This window comes from Petaurus breviceps, unplaced genomic scaffold (assembly GCF_028583685.1).
Source record: "Petaurus breviceps papuanus isolate PSGF00001 unplaced genomic scaffold, PetGlider_PUasm1.0 567, whole genome shotgun sequence".
NCBI classification, from domain to species: Eukaryota; Metazoa; Chordata; class Mammalia; order Diprotodontia; family Petauridae; genus Petaurus; species Petaurus breviceps.
Genome location: NW_027186383.1, coordinates 4013061 through 4037892, shown reverse-complemented (window position 1 = coordinate 4037892; position 24832 = coordinate 4013061). Strand labels below are relative to the sequence as shown.

Here is a 24832-nt window from a genome sequence, read left to right as displayed (position 1 = left end):
TTTTCTCTTCATTAAAGCCTGTCTCAGGTATTAGACTGCAGATGGGATATTCCGGAAATTTTATTTTAATATGTGAAAAATCTTCAGTCTGGAGGCCTTACATCTTCAGACAAATCAATGCGCCCAGGAGAACTGGACACAGGGTTCATTAATGGAGGAACATGATTCTTTGATCCGAGCTCCTGGAAGGCCTTTGGACACTGAGGGATGAAGCACTTTGTTAGAGACTCACATTCCAGCCTAGCTCTTCTCTGGGCATTGACCGAGGCCAATGTTTTTATTCTCTTGCAAATCATCTCTCATGGGACGGGTTAGTCCTCTTGGAGAATGAACGATGAATGGCAGGCAACCACATTTTCCCCAACCTGGGTCAAATTTCCCTTTTGTGGATCATCACTTCTCTCACTTTCCATCATTCTCTGGTCCAGTCAGATGGATTTTCTTGCTGCTCCTGTCATATGACCTTCAATCTCCCTCCTTTGAGCCTGTGCACATTCTGTCCCCCATGCCTGGTATGCCTTCCTCTGCCTCCACCTCCTCTTTCTCTTACAAGGAGGCTCAGCTCCAGGGCCACCTCTTACCTGAGGCTTTTCATGATCCCCTAGCCTCTAGGGATCGATCCTTCAGAAAAGCTGCCTTGTGTCTATTTTGCATGTAATTATCCAGGTACATGTTTTCCCCTCAGATAGAAGGTAAGTTCTTTGAGGGCAGAGCATGTTTCATTTTTGTCTTTGCATCCCCAGTACCTGGCACGTGGCCTAGGACAGGGGATTTTTAACAAATGCTTCTTCGTTGACTGGCTGATTGATTCCTGACTCTAAGCCCAGGATTCTGTTCATTACATCAGGCTGCCTCCTAAATGAGAAGTGTCATTATTTGGAGGTGTGACCCAGATACTGTATCCTGGGATTCTTGAAATCTCTTTAAACAACCCCGTTTGCAGGAGGGGAGTGTGTGGCACACCTAAGCAGGCAATGTCCTTGATAATCCCTGACTCTCTTCAAACCACATGGCACTAGGTGCCAACAAGAAAGGTGGGGTGGGGTGGAGGGCAAGGAAGGATGACAGAGGCCCTGCTGTCTCCTACTCTCAGGGCAGAGAAGAAGAACATATGGACCAGAGTCCCTAATTACCCTGACTACTTTCTCTTTCTGGTGATGCCAAGGGACCTGTACCCTGGTCTGTCAGCCAAAAATTCCAGTAGCTTGGCACACATGATTCACTGGTTTTCTACCTGCTTGGCCAAATCCTTTTCCAGGTCCTTGGACCCACATCAGAAATAGTGTGTGTGGAGTCTGAGAAACATAAGCCCTGTCTGATGGGTCTGTAATACATGAAGATTTTTTATGCTTCATTGGCATGTGATATGATAGCTCCAACAAGCTAATGGGCCTCCTTAGGCCCAGCCCTGCTCTCCATGCCTTGTGACTGTCACTGACTGGCCAGTCATCTTCAGCTCACTGGCTTTGAGATTCCCAGGACCAATGTCCTAGCTCTGGCGTGGAGAATTCCATGACCATTAACTAGTCCAGATATTACTTCTCAGCAGATACCAAAGGCATGGTTTAGATCTGTAACAGCATGGTAGACCAGTCACGCCCCACCCCCATCAGCATATTTCTTCCCTTTTAGATATATTGGGGTCCTTAACCCGGGGACCATAAACTTGCTTTTTTAAAAATACTTTTATAACTGTCCTTCAATAGAATTGGCTTTTTTGTGATCCTTTGTATCTTATTGTACATATTTAGTTATTCTGTGAAGGGACAGGCTTCACCACACTACCCAAGGGACCCCGAAAGGATCCCCGAAAGGCTAAGAACCCCTGCTCTAGCTAGAGGATGAATTGCTGTAAGAACGACAGGACAGAAATGCTGTAGACTCTCCCTGACCCCCAAACTCTGCCCAATGTTATTAGAAATTGGTCCAAATCACAGAATCTCTGAGCTGGAAGGAAGCCCAAGCAACACTTGAACAAGGATCTGCTCTCTACACTCCCACAAGTCACCACCCAGCCTTTGACTGAAGACCTCCAAAGAGGGGGTGCCACCATTTCCTATCTTCCTTCCCAGTAACTGATGATTAGGACAAATTTCTTCATAGTTCACCTCAGTTGCTTGCATATGACTGCCACTCACCACCCTTAGCTCTGACCTCTGGGTGTTGCAGAACAAACCTAACTCCTCCTATGATCAGACAATATCTGTTCCACTCCCCTGCCCCACTAGGAGCTTTTTCTTTTCCAAATTGATAGTCTCCACTTCCTTTAATTGATCCCCATATGATGGGCATTTGAGGACCCTTCCAGGCCCCCACCTTGTTGCCTCTTCAGAATCTGCACCATTTTATCAAAGTTCTTTCTCAAATGCGACCCCCAGACCCAGACCTAATCCATCAGATGGGCTCTGACTGGGTCAGTGTGCATGAGCACTTCCACCTCCTTACTCCTGGATGCATGTCTCCTCACAGAGTCTAAGATTGGGTTAGTTTTGTTGGCTGCCATGCCATACTGCCTACATGGTTTACCTCCAGATCACATGCCTTTCCAGAGTCCAAATAACAGTTACTGTCAGAATCGTCTCTTCTTTTGTGGAATTAAAGTGTTACCTGTACTCCAGGAGTCTTCTTTCCAGAAAAGTTGGTCTGGCATTGGAATTATCCACTTCCTGGATTAATCCTGGCAGAGTTCTGACCCCCAAAGATGGGAGAGGAACCAGATTTTTCTTCAACCTGTGATTGATTGCAACCCTTTTCCCTGAGTTACATGGACAATCATTACAATAAAGCTTAGAAAGAGCTCATATCTTTGGTCTCACTTCTATAAAAGATATTCAATGAACTAATACAATATGCTAGTTATCAGGTATAGGACAGCTACTTATTTCCTCCAATACAAGAGAAATGGTTATAACTCAAAGACTTAGCCTATATTAACAAATACTGAAAATACAAAAACAATAATCCATTGCACCTATTATACCCTTCTGAGAGAGAATCTCAATTTTGTGGGTGTTCCAAATAGATATTTTATAATTAATTTGGGTCTTTACATTTGAGAAACTCACCAAGTTTGGACTTTCTGCTCAGTCAGTTATGACCCCTCAGTTCTTTCAAGCAGATCCTGAAGGTAGCCACATTCTCTTTGGAGAAGTGATTTAATAGCAGAAGGTGACTTCCATTGGGCAGCTGACTAGATTAGAAAAGCAGCTTGGGATATTCCTTTATATGCAAGAGAAGCAATATGGGATAGTGGTTAGAGGATTACCCTTGGATTTAAGAAGACCTGACCCAAGTCCTATCTGTGACATACACTGTCATGTAATCTTTAGTGTCCCCACGTAATTCTCTAACACTAACCTAAAAGACGAATTGAAGATTCAAATTGGCGAGTGCAATATCTACCCCAGGAGAAATGGGTAAAACCTTAGGTCCAGTCTCCAGGGGCAGAGTCAAGATGGTGGAATAGAAGCAGGACCTCCCTGCAGCCCTGGCTTCCACCTTCCCCAATCCATGTATTTCTAACTTTAGGAAGAGACTAGAGTGTGTTCACAGGTTTGACATTTCTGGTGTTCTGTCACTAATCAGAGGAAGGATTTGACCTATTTGAAAAGTGCACCATTCATAACCCCTTGACCACTGTCATGTTCTCTTGATAGCAGCACATTAAAAGGTTTTAAAATTGCAGCTCCTTCTGGATTCCCCAAAGAGTTTCTGCACTCTTCCTTAAACGGCTCTCCTCCTCTGGATTCAGGTTTACCTTCACCACATCTGAAAAGCCATTCTGCCCCAAGATACATGGGACACTAAGGAAGACATCCTCATCAATGCCATATAGTCCCTTAATCATGGTGGAAATTGGATGCACTCTCCTAAGATTCTTCATAATGCTTTCTGCCAGATCTGCCACAGACAAGCCCACGGCCCAGGAAGTGTAGCCCTTCAGCTTGATCACCTCATAAGCACTTTCAGCCACATGTTTATGAACTTCTTTCCAATTCTGTGAATCAGCATCAGTTCCTATTTGAGGATTAACATTGTTCAGACACACACCAGCAAGATTCACACCACTCCACACAGGAACACTGGAGTCTCCATGTTCCCCAAGGACCCATCCGTGACAACTTGAAGAATGGACACCAAGTCTCTCCCCCATTAGGTAACAGAAATGGGCAGAATCCAGATTGCAACCATTTCCAATAACATGGTTTTTAGGAAAGCCACTTAGCTTCCAGGCCACCTATGTCAAAATATCCACTGGATTGGAAACAATAAGCAGCTTGCAATTAGGGCTGTATTTAACAATATTGGGAATGATGAATTTAAAGATATTCACATTACGCTGGACCAAATGAAGACCACTTTCTCCCTCCTGTTGACATGCCGCAACTGTAACAATGACCAGTTTTGAGTTTGCAGTTACACTGTAGTCTTTTCCAGAAACAATCTTTGGCATTTTGAGGAAAAGGCTGCCATGTTGGATATCCATCATCTCTCCCTTTAGTTTGTCTTCTATTACATCAACCAAGGCAAGTTCATCAGACAAATCCTTTGTTAAGATACTGATGGCACATGCCATGCCAACTGCACCAACCCTAACAACAGTGATCTTGTTCTGGGGAACCTCTTCCTCCTTTAGGACATTCAAAATCAGCTGATCCTTAATAATAGATGCCATTTTGGGGGATATTGAGGTTGCTGGTCAGGCTGCGAAATTTATGAGTTATACTTGAGACAGCTACTCCCAGAATCGCGCCAAGGGGCTTACATTCTAATGAGGGAAGACAATACACCAAAGGGAGAAGAGCTAACTCTTACAGGGACAGGATGCCGAAGTCCAACGGTCAGAAGCAGAGACAGAAGGAGAATGAGTGCTAGCCAGTCTGAGCTCCTCCCCAAAATGGAGGAACGCACCAACGGGGTAAGGGGACCGGCTGATGTTCTGGACACCTGGCAGACAGATGGTCCTGGGCGAGGAGGTCTCAGGAAGCTCCTAGAGGGCAGCGATGCTTTCCTTTGGTCCTCGTATCCCCAGTGCTTAGCATAGTGCCTGGAACAGATTATGTCCTTAATAAATAAATGCAGAGTGATAGATTGATCCTTTGCTGTCCCTTTAACAGATGGTGGGCCATTCATTGCACAAAGCACTCCACCAGTGGTGTTGGTTGAGTGCTTGACAACATAGGAAATTACTCTCATGTGGCCTCAAGCTGTTCCCACAAGCATTTAAACAACAATGAAAAAAGATCAAAAAGAAAACCAAGTATCTTAACCTGGCTTAGTTTTTGCCTGGAAGAAGGAACTTGCCCCTACCCAGACAAAAGACACCAGGAGAGAATGGGACTGGAGATAATCATTTGCACTGTATTACTTATTGGCTTAGAGAGTAATTTTCTCACACAGCCTGTGACATAGGTGGTATTATCACCCCCACTTTGCAGATACTTAGGGATCTGGAATGACTTTCCCAAGGTCACTCAACTAGTACGTGTCAGAGCTGGGACTTGAACTCAGGTCTCAGGTCTCCACCTGAGGTCAAAGCCTCGTTGCCTGGACAATTGCAATAACCTGTCTCCAGTCTCTCTCCTCCCTGCACCAGCCTCCATAATGCTGCAATAAGACCTTCTCCAAACCCAGGTCACTGATGAAGAAGGTTAAATGAAGACTCCTCACAATGTGTCTCCTAATTGTATTCCTTCCTGTGTTTTCCATCAGTCTTTTTCACTTATCTCCAGTCAAACTAGATTACTTATTACTCACAGAATTGGGCATTTAATCTCTGACCTCCATACCTTTGCATGACTCAAAGGCATTTCCCCTCACCTAGGCCTCTCAGAAGTCTTTATCTTCATGGCTCTGTTCAGGTGCCTTTCTAGATTTTCTTATGTGTTAGTGACCCTCCCAAAAAACCATATACTGTCCACTCATGCATACAAATGGGAGCTGTAGGATGTGGTCACATAGTGTTAGATCTGGAGTCGGCAAGACAGAGGTTTGAATCCTAGGCGGCCCCATGGGAGTTGTGCAACCTTGGTCAAGTCACATCTGCCTGAACCTTAGTTTCCTCAGCTGTCCGATGGGGAAAGCAACAGAACGGACCTCACAGGTGGTAGAAGAGTCACGTGAGATATGGCAGGTCAAGCTCTTGGCAAAACTTCCATGTGGACGATTGTGTGGGTGTTGCCTTTGCTGCCATCTGGCTCCCTCCTAGAATGTGTGCCCTCAAGGCCAGGGACAGCTTTTCATTTTATTGGCTTTGTGCCTGAGTTCCTCCCCCCCCCCCCCCCCCCCAGCATGTGACTGTGGAGGCAGTGGAGACCTGATGGGACTCTCTAAAGTCCCTCCAACTTTCAGAGCCTTCCCGTTATTGCACCTGCTTCTCCCAACTCTACACCTGTCCCCTCCTTCCTCATAACCCATCCTGCCCCTTTCTGCAACCTTCTCCCTGTTCCATGTGGCTAGAAACGGCCATGTCTCAGGGGACTTAATGGTGACTCCATGGCAGTGGAAGTAGGAAAGGACAAGAGGTCAAGACACCCTGCTTCTCCCTGGAAACCTGCTGGCCCTCCTTCACCTCCCTGTGTGGAGCCCTCTGGAGATGTGGTGAGACCCAGGAGGATGCTGGGCAAGGGCCAGGTCTGGAGACAGCCTCTCTTTGGGTCATCTACTTCCTTTCTCCTTCTGCCATGGCTAAGGTCATCACATTCAACAGCTGAACTCCTCTGCAGGCTGAGTTGCAGAAGGCCCTTGACCCTTCCAGAGATCCAATCTTGTCTCTCTGGAGATTGTGTTCCAGATACAGCCTTGCCCTCCTCCCTCCTCGGCTACCTCCACCACCATGTTTGTGTCTGTCTCTAGTTAAGCCATAAGCTTTCTTTTGAGTGGGGGTAAAAGTGCACCTGTAAAAAGGCCCATCTATTTTAGCAACATCCATCAGTCAGCTAATATTTATTAAGCACCTACTGTGTGCCAGGCACTGGGAAAACAAATAAAGGCAAAAGACACTCCTTGCCCGCAGGGAGCCTTCAGGGCCCCGGGGGAGACAACATGTAGACAGGTATGTATAAAACCAACTATCAGGAAACAAGATGTAGGCAGAATAATTTCTACGTCGTCTCACATGGAGAACACTGAGGACTGGGAAAGGCATTTTGCAAAAAGGGGGACCTGGTCATTCTGTTTATAGGGTTCAAGGGACTTTAGATGCTGTCTTGTCCAGCCTCCTCATTTTACAGCTGAGTAAACTGAGGCAGACAGGGGCAAAGTGACTTGCCTACCATACACAGAGAATCCTAGGTGTACAGCCATCAGGGATCTCAGGGAACCTCAAATTCATCTCTTCATTTTAGAAATGAAGAACGTGGGATACAGAGTGGGCCTGTGGCTGCTCCTTGTGCCACAGATAGGCAGCAGACTAGGGTTCAGGCTACGGTCTTCTGACCCCAAATCCCTGATCTTTCCACCAAACCTCCAATGGCCTGGCATCCTTGGTGTTTGGGGCAGCAGACTGGACTGGACTGAATCCCGACTCCTGGGCCATGCTCTCCCTGCTCATCCAGGCTGACCTTGGTCTTCTCAGGTGCTGACTCTCCCACCTTTGCTGGCGTGGATTGATCCACCCTGAAGCTCCCATCCATTCTTTCCTTTTGTGGAGAGCCTTGGCTGATCTGTGATGCTTGCCTATTTTGGGAACTGGAGGAAGGAGGAATACATCACAAAACAGAAGCCTGCTGATCTCCTCTCTCTCCAAGGGCCACCCGTTCATATGGGCCTGGTTCCCCTCCATCAAGCCTCTGACGGCACTGCCATCACCAGGCCTCTCAGGCGAGGTAAGCCATCTGTTTGACTGTTTTCATACACATCCCAATGTGAGGTAAACAGAATCCGATACAACATTAATTCACACAGAAACAGTGAGAACCAGGGTTTATGTTTTGACCTGAGATATTTAAGGAATGTTAGGAATGTGAGCCTTTATCCAATGCTTGGAATGCCATGGCTTATGCTGGAATGATTTCACATTTCCACATGGTAATGAATGCCCTCAGTGGGCCATAGATGGGACTAAACTGCCCTGGGGAGCTCAGCATCTCCCCCATTGCCTGTGGCTGTGCTGCCATCAAAGCTCCCCCATGGAAGAAGCCACAGGACCCCCTGTCCTAACACACTGTGATCTGGCAGGATGCCCATGTGGCTTCACGGCCCCCCACCTCCTGGTCATCTAAAGTTGCATGGGCCTCAGTTTACATGCCTGTAAAATGGAGAGCTTGAATGAGAGACCAGGAAGGCAGAGTGGAAAAAGCATTGGGTTCGGAGTCAAAGGGCCCAGGTGCCAAGCCTGGCTCTGACCATTTGCTGTTTGGCCTCGGGTACGAGTCTCTCACTCCAGAAACGATCTGGCCGGGGGAGGGGACAGACTCAGAGAACCATGCATGACATTTGAGAATGTTGGATTTCAAAGAAATGGACCTTTGTTCCAATGCCCCTTCTGTCACACAATAGCTGTGTACTCCTAGATGAGGCCCCAGTTTTCTCATCTGTAAAGGGAAAGGCGTTGAACTAAATCCCTGACATCTGAATCTCTGACCTTGACCAATGTCTGAGGTCTGATCAGACTCGAATATTTTATCAGTTAATCAGCAAGTATTTATTAAGCACCAATGCCCAGGAAGACTTATTCTGGGCAGACAAATACAGAGAATGAAACAATCCTCACTCAGGAGAAGCTGGCTTGTAATGAAGGAGACAATGACATATACACATATAGAAACATGAAAGGGATGTAAGGCAAGGTAGATTTGAGTCTGTAAACAGTCCTGGTCATGGGTCTAGAGCTGGAAGGAATCCCAGGGGTCACCTAGTCTAGCTCTCCTGGTTTTACAGGAGCTGATGGCCAAAGACATTATCAACCTGCCCAAGGTCACACAGAACGGGAATCCCAGAGCAGGGAATTGCAGTCAGGTCTTCGATTCTAAATCCAATGTTCTTAAGTCATTGTCCTTTGAGCCCATCCTCTATCCTGGTCATATTGCCTCGGGAGTGTTGGGTTCGAGGCTGGGCAGCCCATTTTAAGACCTTTCTGTACAAATCGGAGGGTATCCACAGGAAGCTGACAAGGACAGTGACAAGTCTGAGTGCACAAAGGGAAAGAGAACCCTGGGGAGAAGAGGGACATGGGGCACCAAGTTCTCCCACCATGCCTCCTCCCTTCTCCTGCCTCCTCCTGGTCTCCTTTCTAGGCTCAAAGAGGTGTCACCTCCTCCTTGGGAAGGGCTTCACACTTTGATGAATCCCCTTCATCAAAGAACCATTCAGATCAATACCTAGTCCTACCAATCGCAGCCTCAAGGGAGGAGGTTCAAGACTGGGAGGAAAGACCTGGGCTTTCAGCAGCATAGGGAATTCCCAGGAAAGGCAAGGAGGAAGAGAGCCACTGCAGCCTTCTGTTTGACACTTAGCTCAGCCTCCGGTGAATCACTGCTCCTTCTGGCTACTGAGCCAACCAGAAGACTTTTCACCATCACATTGTCTCTTGGTTCCTAATGGCGGAGGAACTGGCACTCTCAATTCCCATGCCTCGGATTGGTGCAGGCAGAGAATATTGATCATGCTCTAAGGACTGCTCTCTCATTGGCCAGTCTTCTATTACTAAAGGCTGACTTGACCATACATTTGAACCAGAGACTCCATTCCTGGGCTTATACCCCAAGGATGCCTTGATAAGAAAATATCCCCATAGCCTCCAAGATATATATATATATATATATATATATATATACACATCAGAACTTCTTGTGATAGCTAAGAATTTGAAATCCATCAACTGGAGAATAGCTAAACAAATTGTACGTGAATATAATGGCATATTAACTGATTTAAGAAATGATGCACGTGATGGAGACAGAGAAGAACAGAAAGAGCTACATGAACTGAAGTCAGAGAGCCAAGAAAACAATGTACGTGGCAAGTACATCAGTGTAAGTGGGAAATTTAACAGTTATAAAGCTCAAACAGGCCTCGAATGAAGAAATACAATGTGACACCTTCAGGCCAGACTTTGGTGGAGGTTGGAGGCCCACAAGTGCTCAGGTTTTTGCACAGGTTTTTTTTTTTAATTTTTTCAATGTATCAACCAGTTACAGTGACTTTTTTTCTTCTCTAAAGAGTACCATTTATCACATGGGATGGCTTTCTGGGAGGGGAAGAGGGGGTAACACCTGGTGATATAAGAAACAGAAATTGCCAATAAAAACTCATTAAAAAAAAGGACTAAGACTTCAGAGGCATAAAACTCTGTCAGAAGGGCCTTATGTTCCCTAAAAAAACAGGCTATGAAATCTGCCCTTAATCTTCCCTTCCATTTTTCTGTCACCCCTTCCCTTCATCCTTCCCTCTCCAAATCTTCCCAGGACTTCCTTTTCATCCATTTCTATTAAGAAGACAGACGAACATATAATACAGTGGACCTATGTCCTGGTCATGAATCACATCTTTTTAGTGGCCGTAAGGATAGAAATGGGGGAATTTTTTTTTTTATTTCCTAGGCAGTGTGGTCTCACAATCTACCCTTCTAACAAGAAAAAGGAAATTTCCTAGGAGGTGCCTTGTGGGTAAATGCAAGTTCAAGTGTTCCCAATTTAAAGAATAAAACTCCCAGGTAGCTATTTGGGAGACTATGGGGGTGAAAGGTTGTATGCACTCAGTCTTGGTTCCTTTCTCTTGGGTTTTGTGTAATTATTTTTCTTTACTACAAGGGGATGATACAATGTGTGGATATTGTGTGTTTTGGTTGGGGGCAATCTATCAAGCGATTACTGAAGTAAAAGACAAACGTCATTAGTAAAACTTTGTATAGTCTTTCAAGGAAGTTTGGTATTATGCCATAATCTCTTAATAGGGTATCCTACAACAGCTGGATAACATAGATGCTCAGTTTGACTGAGGTGATGACACTTCTCCCCCTGAAAAGCCCCCCCTCCCCCTGAGACAAGCCTGAGCCAGTATTTCTCTCTTTCTTTCACCCTGTCCTTTCTCCTTAGCTTATTTGAATGATGAGGATAGATTCAGGAGTGGACCAAATAAACCCAGCGGATTTGGCCTCTGATAGTCCCTAAGCAGAGCCTTTTCCAAGCAGAAGGGGCTTCTTTCCATTCCCTCATTGGAGGGTTTTAAGCAAAGGCTGCCTGGACAGCTGCCAACCTGTTGTAGAGATATGTAGTGTGTATGTTGGAGAGAAATGGTTCACATGCAGCCTGGGTTAGACGTCTCTAAGGTTGCTTCCAGCTCTCAGGGTCTTGCATTCAGGTCTCTCTATAATTAGTTGGTGGTTAGGTCTACATTCCTTGGCATGTCCCCATCCTGGAAGGATAGAAGGAGAAAAAGAGGAAGATGCAGAGCAGTGATCCCACCCTCGATCCCCTTTCTTATTAGGAAGCTATTCTCTGATTTCTATGTCATTCTGTACTTCTGAAAACTAGCCCTGCAAATGCCCAGGTTGGGTCATGTCACGATGTGAAGCTCATAGGCTTTATGACCTGGCAATGGAAGGAACCTCAGATGCTGTCATGTCCAACCCTCTTGTCTTACCTGTCAGGAAACGGAGGCCCAGAGAAATCAATTGGTTTGTTTGAGTGACCAAGAGGGATTTGAACCCAGGTCCCTTACTCCAAACCCAGTGCCCTTCCCACTACATCATATTAAGGCATTTTATCTCTAGAATGCCAGGATCTCAGCACTGGCAGCAGCCCCCACCTGACCCTGAATCTGCTCTACCGAATTCCCCCCAAGTGGCCTGGCAGCATTCTGTGGAAGAGCTCTCCCTCTGCCTCTGGAGGACAGCGCCTCTCCCACTTGGGAACAGCTCTCATTAGGAGGAACATTTTTGCTTTTCTCCCCTTACTGACCCTACTTTGGGAACAGTCCCCAGGAGTCATGGTTCCTTCCCCTTAGTTCTGTGTCTCTGCAGTGGCCTAAGCCCACCCCCATGGCTCCTGATCCTGGACTCAGATGTGCTGTCCAGGGATGATACAATGCATTTGGAGTCTGAGAATCTAGGATCCACTTCCTGACTCATTGGACTCCTTGAGAGCAGGGCCAGGCTTTATTGGGGGGGGGGTATATCAGTGTTTACTCTGTGTCCCCAGTATTAGCACTGGGTCTGGCACACAGTAGGTGCTTAATTGATGTTTGTTGGCCAGCATACTGATCTGCTCCATACCAGCTGTGTGACCTTGGGCTGAGGGGTCATTCTCTAGAGCCCAGTTTCCTCTTGTCCAATGGAAGGGGCCAGGACTAGGAAGGTCCCTTCAAAGTCTGAGATTCCACTTGTGGAGCCCAGCTTCAGTCACCTCACCACTCTGCCTCTGTTTCCTCATCTGTAAAATGGGAGGGTTGAACTTTTGGATCATCTTTAAGAACCTTGTCATGCCCTTCTTAGACAAACACTGGCTTCTCCTGTCACTGCCTTCTGGCCCTCGAGGCCTTGGCCCCAATTCCACCATGCATCATCCCTTGCCCTCCCAGGCTCTTCCTGTTCAGTCTCACTATTCACAGTAGAAATGTGGTGCTGACAGTGTAGTCTCTGCCGGACAGCAATAACGAACTCTGAGACCACTAGCTGATCCCCTGGCCCCCCACTGGTGCCATTCACCACCTGCCCCAGCAGCCTGACAACAGCAGCGTTTTTCACCCCATCTCCGAGTCCATGGGCTCTGGGACCTTGGGTAATAGTCAGTATACAAATCAGTACCAACAATCTGCAGTCTTGGAGAGGTGACTGAGAAGGGAAATGATGGCATAATGCAGAGATGGAAACAAATAAAACATGGATGTCAAATATTCTAGAAGTCCACCTGAAAAAAAAAATAAATGAAAATAAAGAGATTGAACTAAACAGTTCATTCTGGAGGCCCCTTCCAGCTCCAAGGCCTTGGTCCTCTGAGCACAATTAACAAGGGGCTTGGCAATGCTAGGAGGGAGTCTCCTGGTACCTCTTCTCTGAGGGACCTCACTACCCTGCCTGTGCTGTCCAGCCGAGGCAGTGGCCTGTGCCCTGAGCAACCACTTGGGGCAAAGAAGAAAAGGAAGCTGCCTTCATATGCTCCTAGCTGCTGCGGCAGCATCACGCCCTCTGCATCCCTGTAAACAGACTGGCGTGGTCCTCCCCCTCCATCCACGGGCAGCGTCTGGCCAGATCCTTCCTGCAGCGACACCAAGTGGCCACAGGGCAGTGGAGCAGTGGCCAGATGAAGCATTAGCTGCTCTTGGTGGAAGACAGTGCAGACGGACCTAGAGAATGGGTCCAGATGGTCACGAAGGGAGAGCGAGGAGAGCCCTTGGAGGTCATCAAGCCCAAGCCCTCATTTTAGAGGTGGGGAAACTGAGGCCTAGAGTGGGAGAGTAACATCCAGAGATGCAGAGTGACTCCCACCTCTAGGATCAAACACAAAGCCCTTTGTTGCCTCTTCAGAACCTGCTCCCTCCCCACATTCTTTGCCTCCTTCCCCCCATGTACTCATTGGATTCTGGATAATTTTTTTGAGTGGGGAGAATTCCAGACCTGTGATTTCTTCAGCAGGTGGAGCAGGATGAAGACCAAGCATACCTCCATAAGTGGGAGCTTTGGAGATTCACCTGGGGAGTGGAGAGGTCAAGGCTTGCCTTCAAGCTCCACGTGCAGCCAGCTGTAATACAGCAACATCTGAACTTGGGGCTTCCTAGCTCTGAGGCCAGCTCTCTGTCCACTCCATCCCATTGCGCTCAGCCTAATGTACACTAAAGAGAAATTTGAAGAGAAGGAGGAAGTCATCACTTTCCTCGGGACCTCAAAGACCTTGACAGGAGAAGGCAAGTTTTGGTAAAAGAGAGAGAGGGGGAGGAGAAAGAAAGGGAGAAGGGAGAGATGGAGCAAGAAAAAGGGGAAAGGAGGGAGAGATGGGGAAGAAGCAGAAGGAAAATGGGGAGAGGAGGAAGGTAAAATGGGAGAGGAGTAAGGGAGAAGGAAGGGAGGAAAGGGGAGAAGAAAGGGGGAGGAGAAATACTCATTTGAGAGAAATTCACTGAAGTCCATTTTCCAGAAGTATGGATTCCATAGTTTGTCAACATCACCTAGTATTCACTCTGACTATCTAGGTGCATTTCCTGTTCATGAAATTCAAATGGCTGAGGAATTTCATAAGACACAGTGCCACAGAAGTGGCATGCAGAGATGAGAGAGGCAAGAAAACATGGCACCCAAATCCAGAGAGCAATGGAGTTAGTACAGCCAGTAGAGACAAGCACAGGACTGAGAGAGGTCGGTGTTCATTCTCGTGATATTCCCTAGACTGCCACTCCCATCCCAGTAGGAGAAGTCAGCAAAGAAATTCAGAAAGACTCTCTCTGAGATGCCAAGAAGCATGTGACCCCCAGTGAGGCTGTGCCAATCTTCCCAAGCACTTTCCATGAGTGAGCTTCTGAGTCCCTTTGGTGCCCTGTTTAAGAGACTAAAGCTGAGTTGAATCCATTCTCAGGGTTGCAACCACTGGAGAATAGGTACCTTCAGTGCATCAGACCTCATTCAGTTCCATGTTAAAAACCCTTCTTATTCTTTTCCATTAAGTGCCTTTCCCTTTGTATCCATGTGTTATCTGGCCTGGTCTGGGATTAGAAAATACATAAGTGGGGGCTCAGAGCTATAAATCTGAATTATTACCTCTCACCAATGGTTGCATGAACCAGAGAAGGGGACCACATCCGGGCCAATTCAATCCAAAGATGGGTTGTTCTGTGCTTGTACCATTGGAGAGGCAAAAAACTGGACAGAGGCCTCCAGTGAATTAGCTGGATCCACTATGGCAAGTTTATTGAAGGACTGGGACAAGAATTACCTAGGCTAAGAGTGTGCACATTAAAGAGGAATGAAGATATTGTGGGTGCACTGAAATAATGAAGTACTAAATGGTGTGAAAAATCATGATCAAGCTGCTGTATTCCAAGGACAGGAACCCGTACCTGTTTCCCTAGCATTTCCTATTAAATGTACAGGAAAGAAAAAAAGGATTAAAAAAAAGCATTTTACTGAGGCTTTTACACCAACTGTTTCCCAGTCCTAAACATCCTCCAGCTCTTCACTGAGGCCTTTTAAACCCCCTTTCAAGATTTAGTAGAAGTGCACTTCCTGCAGGAAGCCTTTCCACATGCCCCAACAATTAGTACCCCCGTGTCACTTTGTATTTACTGTGTATCTAGCTTGTATTCACTAATTTGTATGCACATTGCCCCATCCTTCAGTATAATTTAATTTCCTTGATGGGAAGAAATTCCATCAGTAGTCCATCATGAAGCATTTATTAAGTACCCATAAATGTGAATTGGCTACAGAGCTGGAAGGACCCCAGGGTTATTGATGAAAAGCTGGAAAGGAAGTTAGAGACTGACTAATCCAAACCCTTTCATTTTACAGATGAGGAAACTGAGGATCAGAGAGAGTAATTTGTATAAAATTACTCAGAAACTCCCAAAGCGGACTTGTAATCTCCCTACTTGGACTCCAAGTCCAATAGATTTGGTCGTTTTATTTGTTTCTCCCACTGCACTGTGTTCTTTCCTCATTCTGTTTTGTGCTTAACGCTCAGAGAACTGGAGAGAAAGAACTCTTCCTCCCCATCCATATTTTTTGAGTTCCCCAAAGCCCAATTATTTTTCTTTCAGAGAACCTGAATTCATATCTCACCTCTGCCATTTACCAGCTTTGGGATCTTGGCCAAGTCATTTATTGGCCTCAGTTGGAGGTGCAGGGGGAGAAGGGCCTGTTTCCTCCTTTGTAAAATGCTGGGATTTGACTAAATGACCTCTGAAGTCTTTCTGATGTAGATCGAGGATTCTGTACTAAATCTCTTCAAGAATCTCTAAATGGCAACTGTAGGCACAGCTATACTCACTCTATGACTAAGGTTGATAGCGGGCAGCTGGGGGCACCATGGTGCATAGGGCTCTGGGTCTGGAGTCAGGAAGACTTATCTTTATGATCAAAAGTTGCCTCAGATACTTACTAGCTATGTGACTCTGGGCAAGTCACTTAACCCTGCTTGCCTCCGTTTCCTCATCTGTAAAATGGACAAGGAAATGGCAAACCACTCTAGTATCTCTGCCAAGAAAACCCCAGCTGGTGTCATGGAGAGTTAGACAAGGCTGAAAAATGACTAGACAAACAAAGTCTCCAGAGCACAGCCCAGTACCTTCCTTGTTACGCTGTGGTGGGCTCAGAGAAGACTTACCTGCTACCCCAGGTAAGAGGAATCAGCAGGTTCAACTCTGAGAAGTCACAGCTTAACATCGAGAGCAAAGAGAATAAAGAGTAAGGGCTTTCCACACCTGGTGCGTTAACTACCCCTCATTCGGCAGGGAAACATCCACTTGTAGCAAGCCTTAGCAGATGTCCTGTCTTTACTGTTCTACCTTCTCCCAGAGCATAGAGAGCTACTCAGCTTCTATGATCGAAATTAATAAAATAGTAATCTCATCAGTTTGGAAACTTCAAATAAGCAAGTAGAAGAAACTGATTTCTGTGTATCATAGGCTCACAGGGAAGGAGGGGGGATATTATGATTCTCTAGTCCAATTCCAGTCTTTTCAGTCACACCCATCTCTTTGTGACCCCATATGGGGTTTTCTTGGCAGAGCAGTTGAAGTGGTTTGCCATTTTCTTCTTCAGGTCATTTTACAGATGAAGAAGCTGAGGCAAAGAGGGTTAAGTGACTTGCCCAGGGTCACACAGCTTGTAAGCTTCCTGATGCTGCTGTATTTGAACTCATGACAAGGAGCCTTTCTGACTCCAGTCCCAGCTCTCTATCCATTTAGCCATCAAGATGCCTTATATATGGGGAAACTGAGGCTTGAAAGGGGGGAATGATTTGCCCAGTGTCCTAAAGAAAGTAGACAGCAGTACTGGCTTTTGAGACCAGGTCCTGTGCCTCCAGCTCCAGAGTGTTGGCTCCTTCTCAATGAGCTGCGTTTGCATTTGAGCTTGGCCCACAAGGATTCTCCGGCTCTTACTAGTGGTTTAAAATAGAGTTTATTTTTGGATTCTCCCATCCTCAATGCTGGTGATGAGGAAGCCACACTCCATTGCATCATGCCATGGAGTGTCTTACAAAGTCTGTTCTTTCTCATGCAGCAGCATCTCTCTCCTGGGCTTCCTGCTAGCATTCTCCCAGGAGTCTGGGAGGCAATACTCCCTCAGACTGTCTTTGAAATAGCAGACCTGGATCTCTCTCCCCTGGTGTTCCACAGCTTCTGAAACAAACAACAGAGACAGCATTTGTGAGAATCTGGGCACTCTGGGCCTGGTGGGAATAGGGCACAGGGATGAACACTTTCCCAGAGTCTCTTTCTGCCATGTACCCAAGAGTGCTCTGGTAACATCAAACAGCCCAGAGATTCAGTCTGGGAACAAGAGGGGGTCTCATCAGTGTTGAAAGTGGCCCACTTCCTCTGGGGCTGAAAGGACTCAGTTGAGTCCCACATCTGAGCAGCCCTTAGGGGCAGTACAGGAAAAAAAAAGAGATGGGAAGAAAGTTTAGACTGAATGTCTAAGTGAAAGGATGTTTGAACCACTCCTCTGAGGTTCCAGCCATGATCTCATCAGTTCCCACTACACTCAAGAGAATTAGGAAACTGAAGAAACATGATCCCAAAGGAGAAAGAGAACAGAAGACATTAGGAGGAGGAAGAGGAGGGCCTGATCAGCGCCAAACCACACATAAAAACCAGCCTTTAGGTGGGCTGGGATGTCATCATATGCCTTTGTTCACAAGCAAGCAGACCCTCACCCATCCGGCGCCGTCAGTCAGTCAGTCAGTCAGTCAGTCAGTCAACAACTTGCTACCACACAAGCCCAAGCTTTCTTTCCGCTTCTTCGATTCCTGTCTTCCAAGTGGCGAAGGGGGTAGGGAGCTTCGCGGGTTCTGCACCTGATGCTCCTGGCTGCCTGGGGGGGCTCCAGGTCTGCAGTAATTGCTGGACACAGAGGCAGATGATGACATCCCAGGGCACCTCCATTCCAGAAAGTTCCTCGGGCTCTCCCAAGTCCCTGGTGCACCAGTGGCAGTAGGCTTGGCTCAACAGTTCCTCCACCTGCTGGTGGAGCAGGGGGTAGCTGGGATGAAATCCAAAGAGATGACAGATGTACTTGAGGACAGAGGAGCACACGCACTGCCAGCCTGCAACACAAGAAGGGTGTAGACAGGGGCAGCTCCGGTCTGGAGCTAGGTCCCCATGAGCTGGGAAGGAGCCAGACCAGGAGAATGGAACCGAATGGAGTGTAGGTCTGGGTTCTCTGAGCAGCAGAGGAGAATATAAGCACCCTGAGGGCAGGGATGACCTCACCCAGGACCTTGCCCAGTGTCTGGCACACCAAAGGTCCTTAATAGATGCCTAGCGACCAGCTGTGCACTGGATGGATTCATTCAGTTAACAGTGGGTAAAAACACTGGCCTTGGAGTCAGGGAGACCTGAGTTCAATTCCAGCCTTAGATATTTTTTACTGTGTGACCCTGAGCAATTCACCTAACCACTGCCTGCTTCAGTTTCCTCTTTGTAGAATGGTCCAGCTCCCAGAGTCATTGTGGGAATAAAATAAGATACTGTTTGCAAAGTGCTTTGCAAACCTTCCAGCACTCTCTAAATGCTAGCTATCACCACAAAAGATGGTTTCTGATGTCTCTTTCCACTCTAAAAACTCAACAACACCTTGATTGTGTGATTCTAAAGGCAACTAAAGATCCCATTGGGTTTCTACCACCATGTCACATTACTGACTCCTCTAAATTTTCAAGTCTTTGAAAACCACAGATGGTTTTTCACATTAAGTGTCATCCGGTTATGACTAGCCCCCAACTCTGATCTTCGAAACTAACAAGCAGAAGTCAGATTTGTCACAACAGACACTGGATTTGGGCTCCAGAAGGGCATTCTTTGGAGCCCTAAGTCTAATGGAGTTGCATCTTTTGATGGAACCAAACTAGGAAAGATTCAGAACTGTGGTGATTGAGTAGAAACGCAGTAAATTGGATCAAATATTGTTGTACAAATTTAATTATCTTTTCATGAGCTTAAAAATAGAGAAGGGAATTGAATACAGTTGGTGGGCAAAGGACTCTCCAGTAAATCACCAAGTTCCTACTAACTTTCCAAGCTAGATCTATTTCTGGACTAGCTGCCCAAAGGGTGCCTTCCATCATGCTTGGGATCAGGACACACTCCCCTCCTTGGAGAAGGCAGAGACCCAGGGACACCAGTGTGAGGCCAAGGCTGCGAATGCTCCAACATGGAGAGGAAGACAGCAGGGCAGGGGAGGAAAGGGAGGAACTCTTCCCAGCTGTGAGAGGGAGGTAACCTGGGATAATGAAAAGAGTCCAGGAAATGTGGGCAGAGAACTTCTTGGCTCTACTAACTACTACCTAGGCAAATAATTTATCACTCAAGGCCTCGGGTTTCCAAACTATAAAATGAAGGAGCTGGATTTGATGGCATCTGAGGTCACTTAAAATTCTAGATATATGAGCTTCTAATTTTAACTAATTATCCTATTGAGTCAATAAGCTCTGGGTTTCCCCCCCCAAACTATCAAAGTACTAAAAATGGAGTCAGCCCCCTCTAAATTCAGCACCCTAGGACCAGTGTCTGGTTATACCACCCTAGGTATTTCTCCGTGTTTCTTCAGACTCATTGTCACTAGCTTCTGCTATTTTAGACTCACAATAGCCTAATATCTCACCAGTGACTAAGAAATGTGAGCAAATACACTAAAAAGAAAGGAAGGAAAAAGCAACTAGCGACTAATAGCCACTCCCTCTCTCCCCAACTCGACAGTCTTTTAAATTTGGTTCTAAGTATAAATATACTAGAAACACAGGAACTACTTACTGGTCTTCTGGGGCAAGATGATTGTGGGGAGCTGAAGGGACAGAGTGATGTTCCTGAGCCATTCCAGGTAATCTGGCATGCTCCCCAGGGATTCAAGGCAGCTTTGGTTATTTAGCTGGAAGAACTCTGGGGCCAGCCCTGATGGGCCACAGAGCTGTTTGGCAGACACAACCCCTGCAAGGAACTGAATCACGCTGTTGTACAATTCCAAGATTACCCCCGGTTCCTGGGAGGGCAAGCCAGCTAGCTGCCTGTCCTTGTTGTCCCTGGAAAGCCGCTCTCCAAATTCACAGTTGATGCCCTTCTCCATGAAGTGAGTAAAGGTTTCACAGCAGAGCTCAGCAGCTGGGGGCGAGTAGCAGACCAGCCATCTCACTGCCTTCTGTACCTAGAGAGGCAAACACCAAGTGAGGGTGGGAGAATCCAGTCAGGTTGGAGACAGACACAGAAGGAAGCTCAGAAGGCACCTCGTCCAACTTGTACCTGAACAAGACTCACTCTATACTCAACTAGTGCTCAATGAGCCTTTGTCAAGAAGGATCCATGACCTCTCAAGGCAGGCCATTTTCCTATGCAATAGCTGTCATTTCAGCAAGTTTTCTTCCTGATAGGCAGGCAGCTGGATGGGGCAGCGTCCAGAGCATTGAGTCTGGAGTCAGGAAGACCTGAGTTCAAATTCAGCCTCAGACACAAAATGTGTGACTCCAGACAAGTCACTGTTTGCTTCAGTTTCCTTATCTGTAAAATGGAGATATTAAAACACTGAACCCCCCCCCCCAGGGTTGTTGAGAGGATCAAATTGAATAATAATTGTAAAGCATTGTGCACAGTGCCTGGCACAAAGTAAATGTTCTATAAATGTTGTTGTTGTTGATGATGATGATGATATTATTAAACCAGCATCTGCACCCTATGACCATCCTCCATAGCTTACTTCCACAGTCTGGAAACTAAATAGAACCGAACTCCTCTTCCACATAACAGTCTCCCCCTCACTCCAAATCCTCTCTTGCTTGCAAGTGGGGTTTCTCCCTTCATAGACTGGGGCTTGCTATGCATGACTAGTCTCAAGTCTCTTGTGTTGGGGTATGAGATTTAAAAAGATGAAAAGGGTCCTCAGGCCCCTTGTGACTTGCAAGTGTCTCTGAGATGAGGGTTTCAGCATCTGGCATTGGGGTGTTTTTTTTAACTTTCTTGGTTCCTGTTCATGGGAGGGTCTCACAACCCAAGTGGCTATGGAACAGAGACTCAGGTGTCTACCTTTACCTGGTTGGACCCTTCCAAGTCTTGAATGTAGCATGGGATCTTGAGGATGGTGAAGTAGGAAATGAGATGGCTGGTGATCAAGTCTCTCAGCCTCAGACCTTCAAGAGAAACAGATGCCAGGGAGAATTAGTGCCAGTCAGAGCCTCCTTTCAGGTTTACTAAAGTGTGTGATGGCAACACCTCAAGGAATCATGATACCATTGCTGGGGGATCTCCTTCCACCCTAGTTCAAGAGAGCAGCCCTAGGCTCGGAAGTGGTCAGTGCTCAGAGCTCCCACAGGAGGCATGTGGCAGACACAGTACTGAAGTTCCAAGCTCCCTGACTCCCAGACCTGTGCTACCCATCTATCCCCTAGACCAGATCATGCTGCCTCACTCTAGAACCTTATTCGTCTTTTCTTTTGCTTTTTTTTTTTCAGTTGGATCTCAGACATCACTTGTATAGGGAAATCAAAGGGTGTCAATTACCTCCACCTGTGCAGACTGACAACCCAGCTATAACTTATTGTCTTAGAGAGTGGCCTGGAGATACTGAGAGGTTAAGCCAATTGACCAAGATCATGGAGCCAGTATGAGTGGGAGGATGAATTTGAACCAATGTGTTCCTGTTTCCAAACCAGAACTGTCCATGGTACCAAAGACCCTGTCTAGCCACTAAATATGTCTTCCATTAAAGGGAGGGGAGGAAAGAAAGGGGTAAGGAGGGAAAGGCCGAAGAGGGTAAGGAAGAGAATGGCAGGAAAGGGAAGGGCAAAGAAAGAATAAGGAAGGGGCATGGCAAGCTTCTGTTTCACCTACCTAGCCCCGTGGGTCACACTCAGCACAGCTCTGCAGAAATCTCCCCAAGGTTCCCCAAGTGACGCACCTGCCTTGGCTTCCTCTTCTCCAAGGCTCTCACTGTCAACAGGGACGAGGATCACCAGGGGCACCAGTGGCTGGGGTGGTTTTGCCCTCAGCACATGGTTCAATCGCAGGCGAGCCGAATGCCAGTAACTCTCTTGGCAAACTCCTCTTCTCCTTGTCGGTAAGAGGAGGATGAGGCCATTGAGAGCGGAGAGACTGTTCTGGCTCTTGGTCATGTGAAGCTGCTCCTGGGTGCAGACTCCATGCAAAGCCTGTGCAAGAGCCACGGAGGGAAGGCAAGGTTAGGTCTGGTGTAAGGGCTGTGAGAATACCTCAGGGCATCAACAAGGCACAGTGGGATTGGTGTAGGCACTGCTTTTACCAGTGGAGAGCAGGATCCCTCACTCACCTCATTAACGATCTCTCGTTAGGTACTTACTATGAGCTTGTCTGCCTACAGATAACCTGGTGGCGAGTTTCAGACTGAGCTAGGCTGGTTCTCAGAAGAGACATGCACAGGTCATCACTGGTTCCCATGCAAAGCTTCTCCAGCCACACAGACTATCAGAGCCTAAAACCTACTGAGACAACACAGAGAGCCCAGGATCACTGCCCCCCCCCGCCTTGGGCCTCGGCCAGGCCAGACAGCAGACGGCCAGCCCAGCCCTTGACTGCCCTAAGCCTAGAGGCTCTAAGTAATGCAGCAGGCTACTCCTCCAGGAGGGCATCTGTGCACACTGGGAAGTGAGCACCACATGAGAAGGGGTCACAAAGAGGGCTGTTGGGAAGCTGCCAATGGGACATGGAAGTACATAATCTTTGGTACAGATAGTTTATATGTATGCATGTACATATGCACACATGTACATAGACACACATGTGTATTGTATACGTATTATATGCATATGCATTAATATTTATAGAAATTATTTACCAAAAATACCAATGTAAATATATGTTTACTTAAAATGACTTAATATGTTAATAATGACTTAATAATGTTAAGTTCTAATGATAATTTTTTAAATCATAGCCTTTTTAGGGACTTGAAAGAACTTTCTGTCTCAATATATCTTTGACTCTTTCCCTGTCTTTCTCTTTCTCTCTCTTTCTGTGTCTTTATCTGTCTATCTCTCTGTGTCTCTGTGTCTCTTTCTCTGTTTGTCTCTGTCTGTCTCTGTCTTTCTCTGTCTCTGTCTGTCTCTTCCTTTGTGTGTCTCTGTCTCTGTTTCTCCTCTCTCTCTCTGTCTCTCTCTCTCTTTCTCTCTGTCTCTCTGTCTGTCTGTCTGTCTGTCTGTCTCTCTCTCTCTCAGGGCTCTACTCTCTATGCCCTATCCTCCACTATTATCAGGGCATGGAGAGCATCCTGGGTTCAAGAGGTCTTGCTAGGGGAGCATATACCCTGACATGTCCCACACCAAGCTTGACAGGCTTTGTGCCCAAGCCCTGTAAGGGACAGCTCATTGTCTAAGGACCAGGCTACCTAAGTTTGAAAGCAATTACTCTTCAGGATGACGAGCTTTTCTGGCCAACAACTCATCTAAGCAATAGCAGAGTTTATATGGAAGGATACAAAAATCATTGCTTAATGCTTTGGTCTCCTGATCCTTTTCCTTCATTAATTCTCCTTCTCTTGAGCCATCTTGAGATTCCAGAAAAGAATAGACAGCTGTAAGAGCAGTAGGAAGGAACCCAGAGGCTGCTCAAAGTGGTCAAGTCCAAAAACAGGTGAAGGTCATAGTCACTGGCCGATCTTGAGAACCTCAAGCTCACAGAACCTTGAAACTGAAAAAGACTTTGGAAACGAAAAGGTCTGTCTCTTCAAAACCCTTTGAAATTGGGTAGACTGAGAAACAAAAATGGCTAGCAGACAGGTCGATTTTGAATTGGAGGGTGCTCTGAGAAATCATCTCAAACAATGCCCCCCTTTCACATATGAGGAAATGAAGGCTGTCTGGTTTTCCCAAAGCCATTCAGAAACAGGTGGCTTTGAACCCAGGCCCCAAGACTTCAGACACAGCCCTTCCACAGTCACATGCTAACTTGTAGGCAATGTGGCACCAGGGAATGAGGCTGGAGGCAGAGTAAATGGCTGGCTTTAAATGACTCCAGCTCTTCCTCCCTGGGGAGCCTGAGGCAGGTGACTCCCCCACTCTGGGTCTCAGTCTCCTCTCAAATGAAGATATCAGTCTAGAGAGCCATTAAGGCCCTTCCCAGTTCCAAGTTGCTGTGTGTAAAGTCCAGCCTTTGTGCCCTTCCCATCATGCTAAACTCTTTCCTAGATCGCCTATTCTGTGGGTTGTTTTCACTGCTCTTTGGCCCCCAGCAAGGGGGTTGGGGTAACTTACCTACCTTGACGCAGATGTTAATATTCACAGTCAGACTCCATTTTTGCCTTTGGGATTTCAAGGTACATAGGGTCTCCACTCTGTCATTAGACGATCTTTGTCCATTCTGTGGTGGGGCTTTGACTCCCATGAATTTGGTTCTTAACCAGTCCATTAACACTCTATGGGGGAAAAATACCAGCAGGCATTACTTTATTGGCAAAGGTCTTTGGTCAGCTTTTAGAATTCTGCCCTTAGAATAGCAAAGGTAAGTTCCTGGAAATATTGGTCTGGGAACTTTAGATCTGGAAAGCTGGGGAGGTGACACCTTGACACCTTTCTTTCATCATGGGCAGTGTGGTATAGGAGAAAGAGCATCAAATTTGGAGACAGAGGGGCTGAGTGCAAATCTTTGCTGAGATTTACCACTGGTATGATCATAAACAAGTCACTTAACTTCCATGGTCCTCAGTTTACTCAACTGTAAAAAGAGA

At 46.6% G+C, this 24832-nt stretch overlaps 1 pseudogene; it reads right to left on the bottom strand.

The window, feature by feature from the left end:
- Positions 1-3520: 3520 nt before the first annotated feature.
- Positions 3521-4748, bottom strand: LOC138173141 (L-lactate dehydrogenase A chain pseudogene; annotated as a pseudogene).
- Between the last annotated feature and the right edge of the window lie 20084 nt (positions 4749-24832).